This window comes from Elaeis guineensis, chromosome 6 (assembly GCF_000442705.2).
Source record: "Elaeis guineensis isolate ETL-2024a chromosome 6, EG11, whole genome shotgun sequence".
NCBI lineage: Eukaryota > Viridiplantae > Streptophyta > Magnoliopsida > Arecales > Arecaceae > Elaeis > Elaeis guineensis.
In genome coordinates, this window is record NC_025998.2 from 6,650,983 (window position 1) to 6,658,910 (window position 7,928).

The following is a 7,928-nucleotide window of genomic DNA, read 5'->3' on the forward strand; positions in this document are numbered from 1 at the left end:
TTGGTTGAATTTGATGCATTCCTCTTCTTGAAGGTGTAGCTTTATCAGGTTCCCTAGTTGTTTTCCACTGTAAATTTTTCTCGGCTAGGTCTTCTAAGAATTGCCAAGCTTCAGTAGTTTTTTTATCCATAAATTGGCCTTGGCACATGGACTCTAGCATGGTTCTTGAGTTTGAATCTAACCCCTCATAGATGATCTGGCATAGTCTCCAAGTTTCTATTCCATGGTGTGGGCATTGGGTCAAAAGATTCTTGAAACGATCAAAGTACTTCCAAAATGATTCACCAGCTAGTTGGTAAAATTGATTTATTTCATTCCTAATCCTAGCTGTTTTATGATGGGAGAAATACTTTTTTAAAAATATTCTCACAAAGCCCTCCCAGGTAGTGACAGAATGGTTTGGCAGACTATAAAGCCACTTCTTAGCATTATCCTTAAGGGCAAAGTTGATTAATCTAAGTTTGACCTCATCCTCTGTAATTGCAGTTTCATGGTTGCACATACCTCCTCAAATTCTCTAATAAATATATAAGCATCCTCTAATCCTGTGAATTTTGGAAGCAGATTTATGATTTGAGGTTTGATTTCAAAATTATTAGCTGTGGGTTGTGGCAACCTGATATAAGATGGTTGGATGGAGCCAACTGGATAACACAAATCCTTAAGGGTCATGGGTTGGATTGGTTCAGCCATTGGAACAACAAGAATTGACTCAATTCTAACTAGACGATCCGACACTCTTCTCCACACACGAGGTGTACGGTTCTCGATGTTTATACAATTTTTTTTTTATAAAATTTTTATGTATAAGAAAAAGAAAGAAAAGAGAAAAAGTTCTAAAGAAAAGATCCTAAGGAGTCCTAAATCTAAAGAAAAGTAACCAAATTAATTTAAATTTTAATAAATTTTTTTTTTATTTTTCAAACAAGTGAAACAATAAATTAAACTCAATCTATCGTAGGGTTAACCTAAATCTAGACAGCTCCTAACTATTCCAAGATAATCCTTCAAGCCTTCCAAGTGAAGATTGATCAACTAGTTAGCCAAGTAAGTAGAAGAGGTGGGAGGTTTACTTATCGTTGCCTTTCTAGACACCAAATGAGTTGGCCAGGCCAGCAACTGAACCAATTTAACAAACCACCCTCGGGACTTACCTAGACACCAACTAATCAAACAACTCAAACTTGGTAGAACTCTTAGGGTTCCTTGTCCTATTGAGCTCGAATTCCTTAAGGTTGACGTCTAATTGATTTTAAGATTAAAGGTCTAGGTAATACAATATGATGGAGATGGTTTTTGGGCTAAGAAAGGGTAATAAAATCCCCACCTTATCTTGTTAATGGATTGATGCCCTTAGATTAATTATGAAAATGCAAATGCAAATAAACAAGATGACCAAGAATGTAAAAGATTTTAATTTAGAATTTTTTTTATTTTGATATTTTACTTCACGATTATGAAATGTCTTTTGTTTTGTTTTTTTTTTTTTTGTGATTAAGTAAATTTAAATGATTAGATCTAAAAGGAAAGTAATTAACTAAAAATAATAAAAGAAAAATTAGAAGCGTACCTGAGTTTTCCAGCAATCACCAACTAAATCTAGAAACCTAAAGGAAAAAGAAAGAGAGTTATAAAGCACGAAGAACAAATATTTGAAAATAATTTAAAACGTCAAATCCTCGGCAACGGCGCCAAAAACTTGATGTGCAAATCTTAAAATTTGTAAATAAAACCGCAAGCGCACAGTGTGCAGAGTAGCACGACCAGCGAGTACGGATTGATCCCACAGAGACTTGGTTTAAAAATGATTTTCAAATCTATGCTCAAGCGAGCTTTAACGAAAATCGAAAATCGAAAGTTGTTTGCTAAAGACAATAAGACTAAGGATCTAGGGTTTTTGAATCCACTAGATCTAGATTAGAAAATTCTACCTAGAATTTTTCTTATTGATCCTAACGACTACTCCTCTTGTCTTTCCCAAGCATAGATTATGAAGGGACTAAGGCCCAACGATAACCCATCAAGATTCTTTACAGGAGAGTAGTAACTAGGATCCCTTAGGATTTTCTCCTCCTATGCACTGAATCAAGCATGAACTATGAAGGGACTCTGACCCAACTGTAGTTCATCAAAAATTCTTAGCAAAAGAGGAAGAAAAAGAGACTCTAAGAAAAAGAAAGAACCCTATGTAAAACCCCTACTCATGATCTAGCTTCATCGCAAACCCTAGAAGGGATGCTTAGCTAGACATGATCTAAATCTAGTTGCAAAATTTAAATGCAAAAAATAAACTACCCTAATTTCATAAATTAAACTATCCTAATTGCATAAATTTAAACTGCATAATTTAAACTAACCTAATTGCATAAAATTAAATTGCATAAATTAAACTATCCTAATTGTAAAAAAAATAAATTGCGTAATGTAAAGAGATAAAATTACATAAAAATAAGATTTTATATAAAAAAAAATTATTACAAAAATTTCAAAGCTCGAGGCTTGAGAAGAAAGCTAAAAACCCCACTATCTAGGGTTACAAGCTTGATCGGAAGGCCAGAATCCATTAAAACAAGGGCCTTTGGGGGCTTTTTATAGGCATTTGGGGATTATAAGATTTTCAAAACTTTAGATGTGGGACTAAGAGATTTTAGAGAGCTGTTAGGGGGGTTTAGGGGCTCAAATCTCGCTCAATTCAGCCGTCCGATCTTCATCTAAAGGACCCAATTCATCTAATAAATCAAGCCGGAAGCGATTCTGGGCCGTCGGATCACGATCTGGGTGAAGCGCTGCTGTTGGATCGCGCTGCAGAGATGGGATCAGGTCGGATGCATCGCGGACCGTCCGATCAAGGCGCTGGAAGATTTTGTCTGTTGGATCGCGCTGCAGAAGGATCCCATGTTGTCCTAGTGTTTATTGATTCTTGCAATTGCCTTGATTATGGTTGGATCTTGACCGGCTAAAATGGTGGCCGTCCGATGGCGCAAAAATATGGAGCGTTGGATCTTGATCAGAGAAGATCGGACCATCGAGTGATGTGAAATTACCAGGTTGCCCTTCGGACCTTTTTCTCTCTCCTCATGAGCCCTGGACCGCGCGCGTAGATTGGGCTCGCGATGCGTTGCGTTGAGCCGAGACTCACTGATTGGCTGGTTTATGGTGCGCCGATGGGTCCATGGTCCAGGCGCTTGTTGCTGTGGACCAGGTGGCTAACCAGATCACCAAATCAGTTGATTTTTGACCAATTTTGATCTGATTTGACTCGGGTTTGACCCAATTGAGTCTTCTTTCTTCATTCTTCAATTTCTGGGTCAATTTAACTCCGTTTTGCATAAAATTTATGCCGTTGGAATTCTCTTTCCTTGTTCTTTCTATTGATGACCTCTTCTTCTGCAAAATATAATGACAAGTATCAATTTCCTATTAAAATTAGATAATTTAGATATTAATTGATACTTTTTATGTATATTTGTGACATAAATCAATGGTCAAGAACAAGGGCGAGGACTTATAATGTGCATTGACGATGATCTTTGCTTGATGTCGAAGTGATTGGAGTTTGGTGGAGCATCGAGCCGTCGGGGATGAGACCTATAAGAGAAGTCCTGGCTGAAGGTTGCTCCGGTGAGGATCCTCTGACGTTCAAGTAAAAAATTGAGCTTAATAGAAGGAGCAGAGTTTCATCGTTGGAGCATGCATCGCCTACCAAGAGGATCCCTTCTTATCTCTATTTATAGAGGGATCAAGATAAGGGGGAGAGAGAGAGAGAAAGTCCATTATGGGTTTCTTGGCCGTACTGAGTAGTACAAGCTGCCCCATTGGCTCTGACGGTAGGTGTGCCTTTCGTTCGATATATAGGTGGCTGTGGCGACGTGCCTTATCGTGCGTGGGGCATAATTAATGATCTCGTGGGCGTAATTAATGACTTCATAGTTTTTTATCATAGCGCACAACTAGCAACCCAGGATATGGCTCTTAGGTAACAGGACTTAATGTGACCCGATGGAATAACATGGCGGCCACGCTTGATATTCAGTTGCTCGACTGACGTCCATGCTCTTGGACTCGGCAGTCAGTCAAATGAGTCCATTGAGCAATGCCACTCAGTCGTCGATTAAATCAGTCCGTAGGGCACCAGATAGGTAGTCGGCTATGTACCAAATATCATCAGCTAACTTGTAGGTTGTGCGTAGACTGTATATCGAACTAAGTCGGTAAAGTACTGACTCAGCTGAGTTTGTTGCTCTTTATTAGCCACGTATCGTCGATCTTAGTCGATGGAAAGCAGATTGAGACAAGGCTCATTGATCAAAGTCAGATTGAACCATAACAACTTGGTCGGTGAAATGTACTTAGTCGGTTAAGAGGTGAGGAAGCAGGCTAGCCAGGTAAGTGATAAGGATCTATTCCAACACTTCTTAATACTTAACCATTTATTCCTGAAATGAAAATTTAAAATCCTACTGAAAATGCAAGTTGCCCTCTTCAACATATTGCCAATTAAATGATTTGAGACCCTAATGTTGATGAATATAAATATGAATGAAGAAGCTAAGGTACTTTAGAATAGGAGCTTGAAGCAAAAATATCCAATGCCTTCTCCAACGTAGCTGCTCTGTTTGCAGGTCTTGCAAACATATTCAAGGATGGAATTGACTCTCTGCAGAATCAAGGCATCGGCGGATTTGTCAAGCAAGGGCTCATTTAGTTGATGAAAAATGGAGAGGGGGAGGCGGCACTTCTTGGAAAGTGAAGAGAGAGCCTCATATTTGGTTGGAGTTTTAAGAAGAGAGCGAAATTTTTTTTTTCATGAAAAGTCACTTTTCACATTTCATAAGAAGTGAAAATCTATAGGAAAAATAGATTTTGGCACTTTTTATGAGATGAAAAGTGATGGTATTTTTTTTTTTTCAAAATATTCTTTTAAGATGTACAGCTAAAATTTTATAAAATATCAATGGATGATTAGGATGAAATATTGAATAATGATATAATATTATATTAATATTATATTAATATTTATATAAATATAATATTAATATTATAATATTTATTATATTTTTAATATTAATATATTGATATTTATATTAATATAATATTATATTTAATATAATATTTATATCTATATCAATAAATTTATTATATTAAAGTATTAATATTATATTAATTTAATAAATTATTATGGTCTAATATTATATTATAATTTATTAATATTATATTTATATTAATATAAATATAATATTAATATTTATATAGAGTTTAGGAGGAAAAAAAGTATGATCTTATATTTACTGAGGAGATATTTTATATAATCTTTTTTTTAAAAATGAGTGTTCAATTAAATATAAGCTACTCCATAATAACTCATTTTTTCATGATCAACCAAACATATCAATATTCTATTCTCAGAAAGTAACTTTCTGAGAAAAAAGGTTCTTCTCACGAATCAAACAAATCCTAAATTTTCGGAATCATTTAGTTCATAAAAAAAAAATTCTTCTTGAAAAGTTATTTTCTAAAAATAAGATTTTCGTATGTTTAGTTGATCATAAAAAGTAACATATGAAAGAGTGGCTTATATTTCGTTGAGCATCCATTTTTTTGGACATGGTATAGAATACCTATTATACCCTTAATAGATATAAAACCATATATTTTCTTTCAAACTTTATATAAATAATAATATTATATTTATATTAATATAAAATAATATTAATATATTATAATATAACATTAGATCATAATAATTTATTGTATTAATATAATATTAATATAAAATTAATATTTTAAAATAATAAATTTATTAATATCTTAATAAATATAATATTATATTATATTAATATAAATATTAATAAATTAATATTAATATTATATTTATATTAATAAAAATATTATATTATTATAAATATTAAAATATAATAAATAGTATAATATTAATATAATATTATATTATCATTATTCAGTATTTCATTCTAATCATCCATGATATTTTGTAAAATCTTAGCTTTAAATTTTAAAAGGATATTTCAGGTAAGAAAAAAATCCCATCACTTCTTATCTTATAGAAAGTGCCAAACACACATCCTCCGTGCATTTTTACTTTTCATAGAATATGAAAAATGACTTCTCATGAAATTTTTTTTTCATTCTCTCTCTTATTAAAATTTCAACCAAACAAATGATCCTCTCTCTACTTTTCAAGAATTATCTTTTCTCCCTCCACTTCTGGCAAACTAAATGAGTCCTTCATAATTTCAGCAAGAGAATTAATGATTATTCTTAAGCTCAACTAGGAGGATTTTAAACAACTCCAAGATCAGTTGTGCGGCCATTTTTACTACCAAAACTCTCGTAGACTAGAACCATCCACCAAGGAAACCCTAGCCAAATCCAATCTAGGGAGCAGGTGGTTGAATCTCAATAACAGGCCATTTTTGGAGGTGAAGGTAGGTAGTACTTGATACACCTTCGAAATCAATCTTTGCTGACTCGACAAACTGGCTAGTTAAAGCTCACCATCTATCCAAGAGCTGACCATCAAAAAGCTTACCATGTAAATAACCTAAAATATGTGTAAGAGTTCTCTGTTTTTCAAACTCTTCCTCCAACCGGCAATAACTCGACATAATCATTGTTTGTTTCCTTACTAAAATGATATTTCGGGCAAATTCTCAATTGAGAAGCATGAGCATGATTCATGAGCAAGATATGCAATTTGTTATCTTATCAACCAGCATATAGCTTCGAACTATTTGGTAATGAGCTCCGGCCATTGTTTATGTATTTTGTTCCTAAAGACTTTTAGGTAAGTTCTCTTTCAACTTTCTTCTACTATCTCTCTGCCTCTCTTAGGCCTCCTCCTACTCCCTAAAGTTGCATGTGTTTGACTTAGGTATCAAAATATTCCCCGTCAAACATGCTTCGATGAGTAAATTACTTATTTTTATTTTTTTGATTGGAATCTTGAAATGCTAATTATGTAAACATGCTATGTAGAGTAGATCGATTATGCCAGTCCAAAATTCAGAATAAATATCAATCAAAAATATTTAAATAAAATTATAAAAAAATTAATTATGAAAAATTAAGAGAGAAAAATAAATATATTTAAAAAATAAAGATCAAAATAATAAATTAGACTCTCATCGCAAGACACATCAAAAATATGTTTCACAAAAAAAAAAAATACTTTTCTCTCTCTGTTCCATACTTTTTCCCGTATCAAAAAGACCTCAAAGATCCTTTTAAATATGGTATTATGTAGATGGGATGTTTAACTTTTATTTTAATTAAAATATAAAATTATTAAATTATAGATTCTAAAAATATATTTAAAATAATTAATAATAAATTTTAAAATAATAAAATAATAACTAATGAAATCAAAATTATAATTAAATTGAACTTGACGATGCGTCAATAGGTTAAAGCCGTTCCTCCACCAATGAATGCCAACTCATGTGCTCAGTGTCGAGATCATCACCGATTGAGTATAGCAGCATCAGACTATCGTCACAGAGGTATGCAGCGATCCATTCGAGCTCTAATCCAGATGATACGGCCTAGCAGGGCCAGTTTACGGTGCAATATAATTATTTTTGTCAATTCATTGGACCACTTGGCAATACGTTCTTCGAAAATCTAATCAGCCATCCCCAATTAGATCCTTGGGCCCTTAGTACGATTTATGATTTTAGTTCTCTAGACATATCTATCAAGAAGTCAGTCCGACTAATCCTTGAAGGCAACTTACTAAGCTAATGATGTATCAATATTATAATGAGTAAAATGCACTTTTTTTCCGTTGCTGCCAGCTGATGGCACGTTGCTTTCTCCGAACACTTAAAATAATGCTAATGAAGATTTCTTTTGATGGAAACTGTAACACTAAACGAAAACGTGATTGCTGTCTTAATACTTTTTGGTTCATC

The 7,928-nt window shown here is 33.4% G+C and overlaps 1 non-coding gene across 1 annotated transcript; it reads left to right on the forward strand.

Annotated features, from left to right (window-relative positions):
• Window positions 1-218: 218 nt before the first annotated feature.
• LOC140858912 (small nucleolar RNA R71) lies at window positions 219-325 on the forward strand. Its single transcript, XR_012142316.1, has one exon. It is a non-coding gene; the product is annotated as a small nucleolar RNA R71 (small nucleolar RNA).
• The last annotated feature ends 7,603 nt before the right edge of the window (window positions 326-7,928 follow it).